This window comes from Macaca thibetana, chromosome 20 (genome assembly GCF_024542745.1).
Source record: "Macaca thibetana thibetana isolate TM-01 chromosome 20, ASM2454274v1, whole genome shotgun sequence".
NCBI lineage: Eukaryota > Metazoa > Chordata > Mammalia > Primates > Cercopithecidae > Macaca > Macaca thibetana.
Genome location: NC_065597.1, coordinates 57,094,484 through 57,113,671, shown reverse-complemented (window position 1 = coordinate 57,113,671; position 19,188 = coordinate 57,094,484). Strand labels below are relative to the sequence as shown.

The 19,188-nt window shown below is 42.2% G+C and overlaps 1 protein-coding gene across 3 annotated transcripts in view; it reads left to right on the top strand.

Annotated features, from left to right (window-relative positions):
• Positions 1-19,188, top strand: part of IQCK (IQ motif containing K) — a 959,718-nt gene that overhangs the window by 891,566 nt on the left and 48,964 nt on the right. The window lies entirely within an intron of this gene.

The following is a 19,188-nucleotide window of genomic DNA, read 5'->3' as shown; positions in this document are numbered from 1 at the left end:
TGGCCTGTATTGATATATACAGAGAAAACTACATTGTCATTTTAGAAAACAAATTAGAAAATTCAGGTAAGTCAGATAAAAGAAATAAAAATTTTTTGAGTCACTGATAGCTCCATCACCAAAAGATAATTATTGTTAACATTTTGGTATAAAACTTCAAACTTTAAAAATCTGAATTCACATAGTGACATATAAACACTTAACATAGAAAATAGCCTTTGCCTTTATAACCCTGTCTTTTTTTTTTTTTGAGACGGAGTCTCGCTGTGTCGCCCAGGCTGGAGTGCAGTGGCCGGATCTCAGCTCACTGCAAGCTCCGCCTCCTGGGTTTTTACGCCATTCTCCTGCCTCAGCCTCCCGAGTAGCCGGGACTACAGGCGCCCGCCACCTCGCCCGGCTAGTTTTTTGTATTTTTTAGTAGAGACGGGGTTTCACCGTGTTAGCCAGGATGGTCTCGAACTCCTGACCTCGTGATCCGCCCGTCTCGGCCTCCCAAAGTGCTGGGATTACAGGCTTGAGCCACCGCGCCCGGCCAACCCTGTCTTTTTTAACCATTTTTCTATTTGAGACTTTGAGGTTATTTACAATATTTTTTATTATTGTAATAAATGCTATAATAGACACCTTCGTTCAGTCATTTTTGCACGTTCATCTGGTCATTTATATAGGAAAACCCTAGAAGTGGAATTTCTAGATGAAAAGATAAGCTTTTTTTAAAGCTCCTGATCCTGGCTGGGCAGGATGACTCATGCCTGTAATCTCAACACTTTGGAGGGACAAGGAAGGAGGATCTCTTGAGGCAGGAGTTAGAGACCAGCCTGGGCAACATAGTGAGACCCTGTCTCTGCAAAAAAATACAAAAATGAGCCAGGTGCAGTGGTGGGCATCTGTAATCCCAGCTACTTGGGAGGCTGAGGCAGGAGGGTCACTTGAGCCAAAGGGGTCAAGGCTGCAGTGAGATAGGATTGTGCCACTGTACTCAAACCTGGGTGACAAAGCAAGTCCCTGTCTCAAAAAAAAAAAAAAAAAAAAAAAAAAAAAAACTCCTGATAATATTGTCATGTGGCCCTTCAGGAAGGATATAGTGTAAGAAGTTCTCACCAAATACATATGAGAGTAGCATGTGTATCTCATTCCAAAAAGTATACAACCTCTCCAATTATTTGGCAATTAGTGTATCAGTGTTAAATAAAGCTCCCATTCTAGGTAGCAAGATGACTTACCCCAAATCTGAGCATCATATATCGTGGAATGAGCTTACATTTAACATCAGCCGTGGCAAACACCGCCAGAGGGAAAGGTCCCAGTGGATTTCCATAGAGACCAAAAGCTTTTCATACTCCATACACAGCTGGTGTAGGAAAAAGAGACTCTGATAAACACACCAGCAAACAGCTATCAATTAAGAAGTTGGATTAATCCTAACAAGCTACAATTAATCAACAAATATTTGCTACATGCCCATTAGTGGAACTGTCCCTGAACACAAGAGCTTACTGTATGAGTCAATATTGTCCAGTTATTCCACTCCTTTTGTGCATGGTACATTCCAGAAACCAGGGCTAAAGGGAAGTGTGAAAGTTAAATAACATATTTGCACATTAAAGGAGCAGTCTATGCCCAAAGAGTAAAAAAAAAAAAAAAAAAAAAAAAAAAAACCCTGTTACAGAAACCCCTATTATTCCCTGTGATTTAGACATAGTTTTTTATAATGTAGGTTTTCACTATTTCATACATATTTTATAAATGTGGTCTTTTTTCTTCATTGAACACCAGAAGGTTAGCTTACATCCAGGGATGTCTAACCAAGGCAAAATATTCCTGCTGTTCAGATGCTACTGGAATTCCATCTTTGATTTGTGAGACTTATACTTGTTACACTAGAATCAGCAATTTTACTTTTCTACTTTTATGAAATGTTAAGAGCAGACTGTGAGTGGTGGCTCACACCTGTAATCCCAGCATTTTGGGAGGCCAAGGCAGGCGGATCACTTGAGGTCAGGAGTTTGAAACCAGCCTGGCCAACATGGCGAAATCCTGTCTCTACTAAAAATACAAAAACTAGCTGGGCATGGTGGCGCATGCCAGTAATCCCAGCTACTTGGGAGGCTGAAGCATGAGAATAGCTTCAACCTAGGAGGTGGAGGTTGCAGTCAGCCAAGATTGTGCCACTGCATTCCAGGCTTGGTGACAGAGTGAGACTCTGTCTCAATAAAGAAAAGGTAAGAGCTAAGTGCAATAAAATAGTCATTTTCAAGCCCGTCCTTGAAACAGGTGTGTGCTGTTTATTTCAAATGAACTCATACCCAGAAGCCCAGTATGTAACCAGTAATAACAGTAAAAGGGGAACTGTTCATCCCTGATTCTTCCATGGTAAGATTCCAGCCACCCTCATCCTCCCACACACAAGGAGCTTTGGGATTCATTCTTACTGATGTGAACACAGTATGAAAAGCAGTCTGTAATTCCACTTATCATACCAACAAAGCAGCTGAATTCCACTTATCATACCAACAAATGCTGCCATATAAAACGATGTCAAAGTGGCTCAAAATTTAACTGTGGCTGTAGCACCGTCATCACACAATAGCTATAAATGTGTTTATAGCTAAAAAGATGTTTGGGGGCTATCAGTGTATACTGTATGAAAATTCAGGCTGTTCAAATCTAAACACCTCCCCTGTTAAAATCATAACCAAAGGGGGCTACAAAAGGGGGAACAATTTTGAGCCATCACTAGAAGGAAAAGATGTCTGATGTATGGATGACCTTAGAAGGCACCACGGAAAAGAGGCACTTCCTCAGTCTGAAAGAGGAAGTGGGCACTGGTATGTCAGCTGGAACCAAGAGGGCATTCCAGGGAGAGGAAACAGCATACATCCATTGTTAAAAGAAAAACTTTAGACAAATTTCGCAGGTTATTTGAGCAAAGAACAATTCATGAATTGGGCAGCACTCGGAAGCAGGAGAGAGGTTCAGAGAGCTCTACCCAGCAACCTAGGCAGGCCTTATTTATAGACAGAAAGTGGAAATGACATCCAGAAACAGCTTGATTGGTTACAGCTTGGCATTGCCTTATATGGACGTGGTCTCATCAGTTGGCAGCCTGCAATCGACTGAAGCTTGTCTGCTGTGATTGGCTGAGACTCAGCTACTTGTTACAAGAATGTACTCATAGATTGCAGTTCATGATCCATGGAGGCAGGTTTAGGCCGAATTTAATTTGACACTATTATGCCATTTTTTGTTAAAGCATATTGTATATTTTGAGCACATGCACACACATGGATAGGAAATTAGCTAAAAGAAACAGCAATCTGACAACAGCGAGTACCTTGGGGTGGTTGGGAAAGAACTAGGAAGACTCTAGCCTTATGTATACTGAACACTTTTTTGTTTGTTTTTGTTGTTTTTTTTTTTTTTTTGAGACGGAATTTTGCTCTTGTCACCCAGGCTGGAGTGCAGTGGCATGATCTCAGCTCACTGCAACCTCCACCTCCCAGGTTCAAGCGATTGTCCTGCCTCAGCCTCCCGAGTAGGTGGGATTACAGGCGCATGCCACCACATTCAGCTAATTTTTGTATTTTTAGTAGAGATGGGGGGTTTCACCATGTTGGCCAAGCTGGTCTCAAACTCCTGACCTCAGCTGATCCACCCGCCTCGGCCTCCCAAAGTGCTGGGATTACAGGCGTGAGCCACTGCATCCGGTGACACTGAACACATTTTTTTATAAAGAGAATGTAGTATGAATTTCTTTAATTAAAAATGAACTTAAACCAGAGATCATCTCAATGGATATAGAAAACGCATTTGATAAAAATGTTTTCATGACAAAAACACTTAACAAACTGGGAATAGAAGGGGATTTCCTCAACCTGGTAAAGTTATGAAAACCACAAAGTTAACATCACATTTAATGGTGAAAGACTGGATATTTTCCCCCAAGATTAGGAACAAGAGGAAAATGTCCTCTCTTGCCACTTCAATTTAACATAGTACTGGTGGTTCTAGCCAGGAAAATTAGGCAAGAAAAATAAATAAAAGCATTTGGATTGGAAACAAAAAAGTAAATATATTTCCAGTCATAGATGACAAGACCTTATATATAGAAAATTGTAAAGATTCACTAAAAACAACCTATTAGAACTAATAAACAAGGTTGCAGAATACAAGGTCAGTATACAAAAAGCAACTGAATTTCTATACACTTAGCAATGAACAATCTGAAAATGAAATTAAGAAAATAATTCCATTTGCAATGGCATCTAAAAGAATAAAATATTAGGAATAAATTTAACAAAAGAAGTGCAAGGCTTGCATGCTGAAAACTATAAAACATCATTGAAAGATATTAAATAAAACCTAATCAAATGGAAAGACATCCTGTGTTCATTGACTGGAAGACTTGATATTGTTAAGATGGCAGTACTCCCAACATTGATCTACAGATTCAACACAATGCCTATCGAAATCTCGGCTGGGTTTTTTTTTTTTTTTTTTTTTTTTTGTGAAATTAACAAACCAGTCCTAAAATTTGTATGAAGATGCAAAGGGACCCAAAACAGTCAAAACAATCTTGAAAAAGAAGAACCAAGTTGGAGGACTCACCCTTCCCTATTTCAGAACTTACTACAAAGTGCAGTAATCAAAACTGAGTAGTACTAGCATAAGGATAAATGTGTATATAAATGGAATAGAATTGAGAGTCCAGAAATAAACTCTTACATTTATGGTCAATTGATTTCCAACAAGGGTGCCAAGACCATTTAATGGGGGGAAAGAATAGTCCTTTCAACAAACGATACTGGAACAACTGGATATTCACATGCAAAAGAATGAAGTTAGACCCTTACTTGATATCTTATACGAAAAATTAACTCAAAATTACTTAAATATCTAAATGAAAGTGTGAAAACTATAAAAATATTAGAAGAAAACATGGATGTAAATTTTCATGACCTTATATTAAGCAACAGTTTATATAACAAAAAGCAAAAGCCACAAAAGGAACAAAATAGATAAATTGGACTTCATCAAATTAAAAACGCATTTTGTGCTTCAAAGAACATCGTCAAGTGAGTGAAACAAGAACCCACGGAACAGGAAAAAATATTTGCAAGTTCAGGCATTCGATAAAGGTCTCATATTTATAATATATAAAGAACTCTCACAACCCAACAGTAAAAGTACAAATGACCCATTTACAAAATTGGCAAAGGATTTGAGTAGACATCTCTCCAGAGAATATATACCAATGGCCAATAAACACGAAAAGATGCTCAACATCACTAGTCATAAGGAACAAATCAAAACCACAATGAGATACCACTTCATATCCACTAGCATGGCTAGAATCAAAAAGACAGTAACACAATAACAGGGTGCCACCACACCTGGCTATTTTTTGTATTTTTAGTAGAGACGATGTCTCACTATGTTGGCCAAGCTGGTCTCAAACTCCTGGCCTCAAGTGATCCGCCCTTCTCGGCCTCCCAATGTGCTGGGATTACAGGTGTGAGTCACTGCGCCCGGCCTGTTTCTTCTTTCAAAATTTGAGTCTAGTGGTTGAAAAGTCAGATTCTTTGGGTGGCCAAGGTGGGTGGATCACCTGAGGTCAGGAGTCTGAGACCATTGAGACCAACTGACCAATATGGTGAAACCTCGTCGCTACTAAAAATACAAACATTAGCTGGGCGTGGTAGCGGGCGCCTATAATCCCAGCTACTCAGGAGGCTGAGGCAGGAGAATCAGTTGAACTTGGAAGGTGGAGGTTGCAGTGAGCCGAGATCGTGCCATTGCACTCTAGCCTGGGGGACAAAAGCGAGACTCTGTCTCAAAAAAAGAAAGAAAGAAAAAAAAGTCAGATTGCTTCAATGTGCAAAAACTGAGTGTTGGTTTTTTAATATTGTGAATGAATTCTGGTTCCGTTCTGAACACTCTCCTTTTCCTAGTGTGATTGGTGATAAGTCACGCACTATTGCATCACTGGTGTTCTTCAGTTTATGAAATCTTGGATACAATTGGTAAGAAAAAAACCTTGCTTTCTTGTGAAGTTCAAATATGAGGTTCTTATGCGCCATCATGATTGAAATTTCTTTAATGATTTTAGAAGTAGAGACCAGATAAATCCACTGACTATGTATTCTGTCTGAATAAGCGCCCGTGGTGTTTTATGCCTTCTACTCATTTGTTTTGTTTTATTCTAACTCAGCGGAGTCACCCAGGGTGGCATACATTAGCAGTCCTCCCCTCCTCCCAACATCAGCTCCCCCTCCAGGCATTGTGACAACTGAGAATTACAAAGTCCATCAATCATTACATGTTATTTGATGAACAATACAGTGCCAGGTTGCTACAGCGGCCCCTTTGAGGCCTTGAAAAATTAAAAAAAAAAAAAAAAAAAAAAAAAAAAAAACAGTAAAATAAAATAATGGAGATTTCTGATCTCCACTTGCAGAGAACAATAAGAATCTGTGCATTGAGCGAACTGACCTAGGGTAAGTGAGGGAACCACCAAGGAGAAACAGCTTGGTATCAGCAGAGTACAAGGTTGAGGGTGGGACAGGTCTCACCCTAGCTATGAAGGGGCTGTGTCGGCCTGGATGCGTATTCCATCCTTCTGGCTATAGGGCTTCGTTCATGATGGGCAGCAGACGGAAATCAGGCCAGTCAGACCTAGTGAGACTCCTCCATTCTGGGATCCTCATTGGAGTGGCTGGGACAGAGCAGCCCTCTTTGCACTGGGTTACCGAGAGGCCAGACTGTCAGCACCATCTTAACACAGTGTGAAGAGCCTGTTGGAAAAATGACCACAGAGGTAAGCAGGGCTAAGAGGCAGAGAAAGGGGCTGGGTTTTGAGTTCGTTTGAGGACCTGTGTTCAGCTATACCAGTGAATCCCCTTCAAGATGGACTTCAGGCTGGGCACAGTGGCACACGCCTGTAATCCCAACACTTTGGGAGGTGAGGCAGGTGGATCACTTGAGGTCAGGAGTTGGAGACCAGCCTGGCCAACATGGTGAAACCCCATCTCTACTAAAAATATAAAAATTAACCAGGTGTGGTGGCACATGCCTGTAATCCCAGCTACTTAGGAGGCTGAGGCAGGAGAATCGCTTGAATCTGGGAGGAGGAAGTTTCAGTGAGCCGAGATCGTGCCATTGCACTCCAGCCTGGCAACAGAGCCAGACTCCATCGCACACACACACGAAAAAACACTTCAGTCACTTATAGCCTAAAGCCCTGACAATACAATTTTCAGTGTGAAAATATCCAGACTCTTAATTACTTGCACACAAAGGAGGATATTGGCACAAAATGAAAATCTGGACCCAATGGTACAAAGCAGCCATTTCAATTTGTCCCAGGAAAAGACTGTGTCCTGTGTCAGCTGGAGGCTTGGATATAGCTGGAGACGAGAGCCTACCCCAACGAGCAAATTTTTCTAAAACATATATGTATTTTTTTAATTGTGCAAGTAATGCATATCACTTGTGAAAAAAATAGATAATGCATACAAGTTTTGGGTTTGTTTTTTTTTCTGACAGACAGGGTCTCACTTTGTCACCCAGGCTGGAGGGCAGTGGCATGAACACGGCTCACTGTAGCCTCAATCTCCTGAGCTCAAGCAATCCTCCCACCCCAGCTTCCTGAGTAGCTGGGACTACAGGAATGTGCCCCTATGCCCGGCTAATAAAAAAAAACAAATGGAGAAGGGATCTCACTGTGTTGGCCAGGCTTGTCTCAAACTCCTAGACATAAGGGATTCTCTCACCTCAGCTTCCCAAAGTGTAGGGATTACAGGTGTGAGCCACCATGCCCAGCAATGCATATAAGCTTTTTAAAAATATATAATATCCTTCTAGAATTTTTTCTATTCATATGGAAATTTAAAAAAATTTTCTACAAAATTGTGATTATAAACACTTTTTTCAGCCTGCTGTCTCTCCTTAATGATATATGGGGAATATCTTTCATTGTTGCCACACAAAGATGTACCTCACAAATTTTAATTCTTCTATGGTATATATATATATATTTTTTATTTTTTATTTTTAAATTTTATTTATTTATTTTTTGAGATGGAGTTTTGCTCTGTCACCCAGACTGGAGTGCAGTGGTGTGAGCTTGGCTCACTGCAACCTCCACCTCCTGGGTTCAAGCAATTCTCCTGCCTCAGCCTCCCGAGTAGCTGGGATTACAGGCGCCCACCACCACACCTATCTAATTTTTGTAGTTTTAGTAGAGACAGGGTTTCACCATGTTGGCCAGGCTGGTCTTGAACAACTGACCTCAGGTGATCTGCCTGCCTTAGCCTCCCAAAGTGCTGGGATTACAGGTATGAGCCACCATGCCTGGCCTATATTTTATATGTATATATGTATGTGTGTGTGTGTGTATATATATATGTATGTATACATATATATGTGTGTGTATATATATACACACACACAGTGAATACATTGAGCCATAACTTAATCATAGGTGATTAGACATTCTCATTTCCTCTCCTGTATATTCAGTGAAAAACATTATTGTTCAAATTCACACACCTGTAGTCCCAGCTACTCAGGAGACTGAGTGGGAGGATCACTTAAGCCCTAGGAGGTCGAGACTGCAGTGAGCTATGATGATGCCATTGCACTCCAGCCTGAGTGACAGAGAAAGACCCTGTCTCTCAAATAAAACAAAGCAAAACAAAAAACAAAAACAGGAAACCAGAAACCCAAAAGCATCCTCGTTCGTATGTCTGCACACTTATCAGATTTTTCTCCAGATTAATTGCTGGCAGTGGAATTGATAGCTCAAAGAGTAAGCACCGTTTCTCAAGAGTTCAGATCATTATTGATAAATCACCCTCTAGAGGGGCTAGAGTTCAGCCCCTAGACCAATCTATAGGCACACCAGCAATGTATGCACGTGTACTTTAGCCATAGGTTTTGATGGGAAAGTAGAGAGAGGAAGGAAGGGATTGGGAGCATAATGCATGTCTCAGGAGGATGCAGTTGTGAGGACACCACGCTAGAGGGTATGAGAAGAGAGGACCAGTTTGTTCGGTTGTGTGGGCTGTGCACTGCACAACTCGGGGATACCATTCCAAACCATATATATTAGACATCTGAGGCTTGGAGAAGCTTGGGAAATAGTGGTTGAGTGGCCGCTTGCTACACTTTTTAAAATTCCGCTGGCCTACCCAGCTCCTGGCCTATGGTTTATAAAACCCCTCTGCTAGCTGGAGGCTGGATGGGTCAGTGGAGCATGTATCAGTGATACTGTATAGAAGCACTACTGCTTTGATCAAGAATTTGCATTTTCTTCCTGAAATTGTACAGCATCTTAGATTAAACATGAATATTCAATGATATTTAATATTCAGTAATAATAATTATAAAATAAATATTGGGAATTTACTCCATAGAGTATTATTTAAACACTAAAAATAATAAGCATCAGGCATGGTAACAAGATGGAAATTGCCCATAGTATTACTAAGTGAAAAATGAATAAAATGACATATGCAGATTATTTTATGATTATGTAAAAAATAACCTTATAAGGAAAATAGGCTACAAAGACATATGTAAAATATTGTGATTGTTCAGTGGCAGGATAAGGAGTGACGTTTTTATTCTCTCTGTTTTTACATTACATATAGTGTAATGTAAATTATTTACATTATATGTAATGTATATTATTTACATTATATGTAATGTATATGTACATTACATATAATGTAAAATTACATATAATGTATTATTTTATTATTATTTATTATTATATATAATGTAATGTATTTTTATATATAATGTAATATTACATTATATTATTACATATAATGTATTATTACATATAATGTAAAATTATTACATATAATGTAAAATTACATTACATATAATGTAAAATTATTTACATTACATATAATTATAAAATTATATTCTTTGTAAATTATTACAAAGAATATATACAGCTTTTATAATAAAAAACTTTATTTTTATTATGAAACCTATATTCCACCATGATAATTTTTTTTTACTCTTTTCTTCTTTAGTTAAAATTTGACATAATTAGACTATTTTTTCTGAACCTTTTTAGGAGTGGGTATGTGTGTATGTGTGTGTGTGTGTGTGTGTGTGTGTGTAAATATGCAAAAAATTTGAAACAATAGTATTCGGAAAGTGTTCTTTGTTTTATTTTAATCTGTTAGTGTACTCTGTTCATTCCAAAATTCCAAAATCATTTTGTTTTGCATTTCATAGTCTTTCTAACAGTGTTTTTGGTTTTTGGTTTGGGCTGTGTATGTGTGTGTCTAGGTACACAATAAGTGCTTATGGTTAAATAATATTTTCACTAGCAAAGAAGTTTGAGGATTTTTGCCTATAGACCTCCTATTACAAGTCTTCACAGTCTTTGTCTCTCTCTCTCTTTTTTTTTTTTTTTTTTTATGAGACAAGGTCTCTCTCTGTCACTCAGGCTGGAGTGCAGTGGCGCAATCACAGCTCACTGCAGCCTCCGCCTGCTGAGCTCCAGTGATCCCTCCCACCTCAGCTTCCTGAGTAGCTGGGATGACAGGCACACACCACCATGCCTGGCTAATTTTTGTATTTTTTATAGAGATGGGGTTTCATCATGTTGCCCAGGCTGGTCTCGATCTCCTGAGCTCAAGTGATCCTCCCACCTTGGCCTCCCAATGTGCTGGGATTCCAGACATGAGCCACTGCACCCAGCCTCTTCACAGTCTTAACTGACAAGAAATCATAGACCACAAGTCACGTGGAGAACAATTTGGCCTCACAAACAGAGAAAGTCTTCCACGCCACATGTGTTATACTTCACTGGAGAACACGCATTGAATCAGCGGACAGTCTAAAAGGCAGGGCATTCAGAAGACTCAGTTAAAAGTGGTGGGTCTTCAGGTGTGCTTTGATTTGATTTAACTTTATTTTTTATTCTGAAAAACCACTCCTTTCTATTTAGAGAAGATCTGGCCTACATAATTAGGTAGAAAATAGGTGATGAGGCCGGGCGCGGTGGCTCACGCTTGTAATCCCAGCACTTTGGGAGGCCGAGGCGGGTGGATCACGAGGTCAGGAGATCGAGATCATCCTGGCTAACATGGTGAAACCCCAAACCCCGTCTCTATAAAAAAATTAGCCGGGCGTGGTAGCGGGCGCCTGTAGTCCCAGCTACTCAGGAGGGTGAGGCAGGAGAATCCCTTGAACCCGGGAGGCAGAGGTTGCAGTGAACCGAGATCGCGCCACGGTACTCCAGTCTGGGTGACAAAGACTCTGTCTCAAAAAAAAAAAAGAAAATAGGTGATGAAAACAGCCCAGGATAAAAACCAAACACGTATGGAAAAGACCTGTAAACAATACAAATAAAAGGTTCTGTAGTTCCTCCCATATTTTTCTACAAAAAGCAGAAATTACAACTTAAGGCTCAGCGCTGAGAGGGAGAGCATTTTCTCCAAGTCAGGCAGCTGGCTGGGCTATTAGGCGTGACAGGTTTTATTTTTTCCGAAAGGTCACTTGAAGTTCTCATTACTGGCCTTAACTTTCTTGTCTTCAATGTTGTGGCTGAAGAGAAAGACTTATTTTTTTTCCATGTAAAACATGCCCTATGGCAACTTGTTAGTAATATGGGCTCTAACAGCAGACAGACCTGTTTGAATCCCAACATGTCAGGTTATTAACCCATTTATGCCTGAGATTGAAATTTTTTGAATTTTTGCAATCAGACTTTGGTGACAACTTTGAGCAGCAGGATATAAATAACTCCCACATGCTTAGCATTCCAATAATGGAACACTAGGCATAAATGGGTTTTAAAAACCATGGGCAGATGATGTAACTGCTGAGCCACAGTTTTCTGTTTGTAAAATGGGAATAATAATTCCTGCCTGTGAAGATTGAATCAGATGCTTCAGTCCACATAAGAGACATGGCACGGTGCCAAGGACATAGTAAATCCACAAGAAACATTAGCTGTTATTGTTACTGTTGTTGCAGTTGTTGGCACTATTTTCCTGAATAGGGGTTCTTTTTAAAAAGCTAACTACTGCCCTCCTTTAAGTTTTTCAAAGGCACCAAGCAGGCTCCCATCTCACCTTGGAAATCACTGATTTGTTTTCTGCTCCTATACTTTTGCCTTTTCCAGCATGTTACATAAATGGAATCATATAGCAGGTAGCATTCGAGTCTGGCTTCCTTCACTTGGCTTCATGTGTTTGCTGTTCTCCCACGTATTTGGGTGTGTGTGTAGTCCCTTCCTTTTTATTGCTGAACAGTATTCCACTGTAGAACCCAGCAAGAGAAGAAACATGAAGGAAGGTGTTCTTAACTCTGCTGATGATTAAACACATCTGACTTTTACGTAAGACTCGTTTATTTGAACCTATGGATTGTGATGGTCTCGAGCTTCACTGTTCATCAAAGCCATCCACTGAAAGATTTTGTTTTTAATTTCTGATACCTGGAGTCTTATTCCCCTGAGATTCTTGTTCAACTGCTCACAGTGAGAATAAGAGATAGGTTTGTTATTGTTGTTGTTGTTTGAGACAGAGTCTCGCTCTGTCACCCAGGCCAGAGTGCAGTGGAATGATCTCAGCTCACTGCTACCTCCACCTCCCAGGTTCAAGCAATTCTCCTGCCTCAGCCTCCCGAGTAGCTGGGATTACAGGCACCCGCCACTGCACTCGGCTAATTTTTGCATTTTCAGTAGAGACAGGGTCTCACCATGTTGGCCAGGTTGGTCTCAAACTCCTGCCCTCAAGTGATACGCCCACCTTGGCCTCCCAAGGTGTGGGAATTGCAGGCGTGAGCCACCGCATCCAGCCAGAGATGGGTATTGTTTAACAGCTCCCAGGTGACTCTAACATGCAGCCAGGATTGAGACCCACTGATGTATTGGAATTGACTTTGCTACCTACCAGTTTTATGATCCAGGACAAATCACTGAATGATAAATCACAACTTTTTTCCTCTTTAGATGGAGAATAATAATAGCTGCCCAGTCTAGCTCACCAAGTTATCATGGTAATTAAAATGGTTTATTTTTTATTTTCAGAGACAAGGTCTTACTATGTTGTCCAGGCTGAAGTGCAGTGGTGCAATCACAGCTCACTACAGACTTGAACTCATGAGCTCAAACGATCCTCCCAATTCAGCCTCCCAAGTAGATAGGGCTACAGTTGTGCACCACCACAAACAGCTAATTTTTTTTTTTTTTTTTTGAGATGGAGTCTTGCTCTGTCGCCCAGGCTGGAGTGCAGTGGCGCAATCTCGGCTCACTGCAACCTCCGCCTCCCAGGCTCATGCCATTCTCCTACTTCAGCCTCCCGAGCAGCTGGGACTACAGGCGCCCGCCACCATGCCCGGCTAATTTATTTTGTATTTTTAGTAGAAACAGGGTTTCACCGTGTTCGCCAGAATGGTCTTGATCTCCTGACCTCGTGATCTGCCCGCCTCGGCCTCCCAAAGTGCTGGGATTACAGGTGTGAGCCACTGCGCTCGGCCAGCTAATTTTTTTGTAGAGATGGGGGTCTCACTATGTTGCCCAAGCTGGCCTCGAATTCCTGCCCTTAAGTGATTCTCTCACCTTGGCCCCCCAAAGTGCTGGGATGACAAATGTGGGCCACTGTGCCCAGTCTCTAAATTTAACAACACAGGAGATAGTGTTCTGCAAACTGTAGATGCAGAAATGAATGGTATCAGTATGGAGGTGATTATATCAGTGACTTTCCTATTTGAAAGGTACTAGAGGTTCTTTGCCGGGTGCAGTGGCTCACACCTGTAATCCCAGCATTTAGGGAAGCCGAGGCAGGTGGATCACGAGATCAGGAGTTCCAGACCAGCTTGGCCAATATGGTGAAACCCTGTCTCTACTAAAAATACAAAAAAAAATATTAGCTGCGCATGGTGGCGGATGCCTGTACTTGGGAGGCTGAGGCAGGAGGATCACTTGAACATGGGAGGCAGAGGTTGCAGTGAGCCAAGATCGCGCCACTGCACTCAATCTGGGTGACAGAGGGAGACTTCATCTCAAAAAAAAACAAAGTACTTGAGGTTCTGTTTCCTAAACAGATGTAAGAGGTTTGTTGTGTGTGTGTGTGTGTGGTTTTTTTTTGGTTGTTATTTTTTGAGACAGGGTCTCATTGTCACCCAGGCTGGAGTGCAGTGGTGTGATCTCACCCTACTGCAGCCTCCACCTCCCGGGCTCAAGCAGTCATCCCAGTTCAGCCTCCCAGTAGCCTCACAGCTCAGACCACAGCTGTGAGCTACTACACCAGCTTATTTTTGTATTTTTTTAGAGACGGGTTTTGCCATGTTGCCTGGTCTCAAACTCCTGAGCTCAAGTGGTCCTCCCCACTCCGCTTCCCAAAGCGTTGAGATTACAGGTGTGAGCTACTGCACCTGGCCAGTATTTGTATTTAAAGAAAAACACACTACCAGTGTGGCTGATGGGCTGGCATTTAGCCAGACATTTCTCATTCACAGTACTTTCAACCCAGGGTGAGCCCTGAGATGGCAGGACCAAAGAAACCTTTAGGAGTTGGTCTTGATTTTTATTATATTTCATCATAAAGTTCCAATAATCAGTTGTTTAAGCACCAGATTCTTTTTTCCTTCTGCTTTCTCTTGAGTGCGTGGCTTCCCCACATTGTTGGTCTGCTTTCCCCAGCTTCCTCTTCCTCCTTTCCAGAGAGGGGCGTCTCCTGCTGCAGCTGTTCCAGGAAGAGGGGTGGGGGTGCATTTCCTCCCTTTGTGTGAGCTCATTAGCCCTGTCTCTGGCTTTCCTCTGGGGACAGCCAGCCAACCAGGTGAGCCAGTGTCATTTAAAGCAGCACTTCCGTTCTCAGGCAGAGGTTGGTTGTCGTTTCTGGCTGACTTCAGATATGGCCCAGGTGAAGAGAGATGGTGTCTGGCACAGAGACAATGGCCAACAGCTTAGTGTATGAGTCACATTTTCCTGGTGAATAGTATGCTGCCTAGAACTCCTGTGCAAGACAATTATTTTTTGATACTTTGCAATTTGGGGTCTGATTTGAAGGCAATATAGCATCATAGTTAAGCAAGCAGGTGCTACAATGAGATTGATTCATTCGCTAATATTCACTCACTAGTAATTATTGAGTGTCTACAATGTGGCAGGCAGGCATTGTTCTGGACGCTAGGTATACTGCAGGGAAGGAGACAAAGTCCCTGCCCTCATGGAGCTTGCATTCTTTCAGGAGACTATTAACAGATACAAACAAATATACAGTAACATAACATCAAAGAGTGTGTCAGTTAGCTATTGTCACAATAATGCTGCATAACAAATCACCCCCAAACTCCAAAACTCAGCAGCTCACAATATACATTTACATCTTAAAACCACCCATGGGTTCTTCCTGTGTGCTGCACAAGCAAAAGCAATTCATACAGACCAGGCGTTGCAGTAAAGAAAGAGTTTAATTGATACGAGGCCAGCCATGCCACATGGGAGACAGAGTTATTACTCAAATCAATATCCCCAAAGGCTCAGAGGCTAGAGGTTTTTCAAAGATAGTTTGGTGGGGTTGGGGGCTAGGGAATGAGTGCTGCTGATTGGTTGGGGATGAAATCATAGGGGTATGGAAAGCAGTCCTCATGGGCTGAGTCCACTTCTGGGTGGGGAGCCACAGGACTGGTTGAGTCACAGCACAGGTCTGGGTGAGGCCGTCCGATAGTCAGAAATGCAGAAGCCTGAAAAGACATCTCAGATACTATTTCAGATGGTATTGAATTTGGTCAAGGAAGGCCTCTCTGAGAAAGTGTTATTTGATCTGAGACCTGAATGAAGTTCATTCTAGGCAGAAGGAAAAGCACATGCAAAGGCCTGCAGGAGCAGGAGGGTGCTGGGTATATTGAGGACCAGCAAGAGAGTCAGTGTGAAAGTCAACTGGAGCTGGGCATGGTGGTGGAGGCTAATGGAGGCTAAAGTGAGGGGATGGCTTGAGACCAGGAGGTTGAGGCTACAGTGAGCTGTAATTGCACCACTACACTCCAGCCTGGGTGACAGAGCAAGACTCTCTCTCTAAAAAATACATTATATATATATTAGAAAATAAAAGTGAGGCCAGGCTCAGTGGCTCACACCTGTAATTTCAGCACTTTGGGAGACTGAGGCGGGCAGATCACATGAGTCCAGGAGTTTGAGACTAGCCTGGGCTACATGGTGAAATGAAGTCACTACAAAAAATACAAAAAAATAGCTGAGTGTGGTGGCACGCATCTGTAGTCCTAGCTACTTGGGAACCCGAGGTGGGAGGATGGCTTGAGCCCAGGAGGCAGAAGTTGCAGTGAGCTGAGATCATGCCACTGCATTCCAGTCTGGACAACAGAGCAAGACCCTGTCTCAAATCTGCCTGCCACCAAAACAAAACAAAACAAAACAACAACAACAACAAAAACAGTGAGCTAGAGGAGAGTGGGAGAGGAGATGAGGAAGCAGTCAGGAGACAGATCTTGTAGAATCAAAGGTGAGCTTTCATTTGGATGCTGGAACTTTGGATTTTATTTTGACTTTGATAAGAAATGATGGGCAGAAGCATGACATGATCTGAGTTTTCATCAGGAAACTGTAGTCTGTATGCACAGTGACTCCCCAATAACCCCCACCCCCTGGGATTCCCATTCCTGGGGAGTCTCTTCCCACATTGTATCAGGGTTAATATGTGTGGCCAGTAGAATATGGCAGAAATAATGGTGTGCCACGTCCAAGATGAGATTATTAAAGACACAGCAGTCTTGTGCTCACTTGTTCTTTCTCTCTGGGATCATTCCCTCTGGAGGATGCCAGCTGGTCTAGAGCATCCCTATGGAGAAACTTACATGGCAAGAAACTGAGGCCTCCAGCCAACAGCCATTGGAGAGAGCCATTGTGGAAGAGGATCCTCCAGCCCAGTCGAGCCTTCAGATGATGGCAGGCCCAGCTGACATCCTAACAACAGCCTTGACCCTAAGCCAGAATCCCCCAGCTGAGCTGTTCCTATGTTCCTAATCCTCAGAAATTGTGTTGTTTCTGAAAGCTGCCGCACCTGGGGGATGTTTGTTATGCAGCAATGGAGACCAATATAATAACTCAGGCTGCTGCAAAGAGAACAGATTGTAAGAGGATAAAAGTAGAAGCAGGAAAACTTGTAATATTTGTTTGCATCCTTGCTACTCAAATTATGGTCCAAGAACCAGTGCTATTATCATCATCAACTAGCATCTGGTTGACATGCAGAATCTCAGACCCCACCCAGACCTCCTGAATCAAAATCTGCATCTTTACGTGGTTCCCAGGAGAGTCTTTGTATGCTGAAGTTTGAGAAGCAGTCTATGGGTGACAGCCTAGTAGGGTGCCATGATCTGGGTTTTAATCCTGGCTTGCCAACAATGCAACCAGTAAATTACTTAATTTTCCTAAGCCTCAGTTTCCTTTCTTGTAAAATGGGGATAATAATATTGCTGCTGTCATAGGGTCATATGTGAGGGCATAAATGAAATGGTGCAGGTAGCACAGTGCTTGGCACATGGTTAAGGGCTCATAAGTATTAGCTCTGTATTGACTGAGTCTGATCCATGCATTTGCTCCCTGAAAATATATTCCTGATCATTTCCTGATGATGTTCCTTAAATGAGTATTTTTTTTAATTCCCTGTCAAAGAAAATCCTGTTTTGCTTTTTTTTTTTAAAAAAAAAAAAAAAAAAAAAAAACATCCTTGAGCTCATCAAGAAAACTTTTGTCTGTGCCCAGCATGATTCTAGCCATACCCCAGAATGAAGGCGCCTGGTTTCCATGGTCCATTTCCAGGCCCAGTTCTCAGGGCAATTTTCAGGGCCACTCAGCAGGCCAAAATAGGCCACGGCACTATAAATAGTGGATTTGGGCTGCTTTGGGCCTGACTTCTCAGGTCAGGCCTTTCCCTTCCCCCTGCCTGCTCCTGTAGTTGTTTAAATATACTCTGGGTTAGAGCTGCTAGTGCATTTTCCTTAATATGCCCAGGAAATGTCTTGCCAACTTGCCAGGCTATCAGCAAAATCTCCTTTTTCTCAGTCACAATGTACCACAAGTATGTGACGAAAACTGATAAACCACACTCCAGGTTTCACTCAAGGGTTCACACAGGTTTCACTGCAGTGAACTGGCTCTAGGGCTCAGGGATTTGAGAAGCCTGAGTGCCACCCTGCCTCTCTTGCCATATGAGCTTGTATGCGTATTTCACTTCTCGGAGCCTCATTTTCCTTATCTGTAACGTGAGGCTGATAATAATAAGGAATTCTAGTTCCTCGGGTGGTTGGGTGGAATAAATGAGAAACCTGCATATTAGCAGGACTGGTTATATATTAATTTGCAGGGCTCAGAGGAAAATGAAAATGCAGGGCTCTTTGTTCAAAGTGATTCAGAATTTCTAGATAGTGTCAGCAGAGCATAAAATAAGTGTGAGGCCCTTGTAAGCGTGAGTCCTGTGCAGTTGCACAGGGCAGTGCCCATGAATCCAGGCCTGCATGTGAGCCACCTAGTACCCTAGTACCCTGCCTGACATTAGCACCAGCCAAATCTCCAACTTTCCTAGGGTACCTTTTTTTTTTTTTTTTTTTTTTTTTAGACGGAGTTTTCACTCTTATTGTCCAGGCTGGAGTGCAATGGCATCATCTTGGCTCACTGCAACCTCCACCTCCTGGGTTTAAGTGATTCTCCTGCCTCAGCCTCCCAAGTAGCCTGGATTATAGGCATGCGCCACCACGCGCGGCTAATTTTTTGTATTTAGTAGAGATGGGGTTTCACCATGTTGGTCAGTCTGGTCTCAAATTCCTCAGGTGATTCACCCACCTCGGCCTCCCAAAGTGCTGAGTTTACAGGCGTGAGCCACTGTGCCCGGCCGCATCGTTTTCTTTCAAGGGCTAACCAGTTTCCCTCCAGGGCAAGGTTTAAGGGTAAATTGCACAGCTGCAATCTAGTCCCTTCTGCTGAATAACAAACCACTCTAATACTTAGTGACTTAAAACCACAGCAGTTGATTGTTTTTCATGATGTGGGTTAGCTAGTTGGTTCCTCTACTGGTCTCACCTAGGCTCGATCATGTAGCTGTGTTCAGCTGGTGACCGGGCTGGGGTGGAATGTCCAAGCTGGCCTCGCATGTCTGGCAGGTCGTGCTGGCTGCTGGTTGGGGCACTACAGTTCTC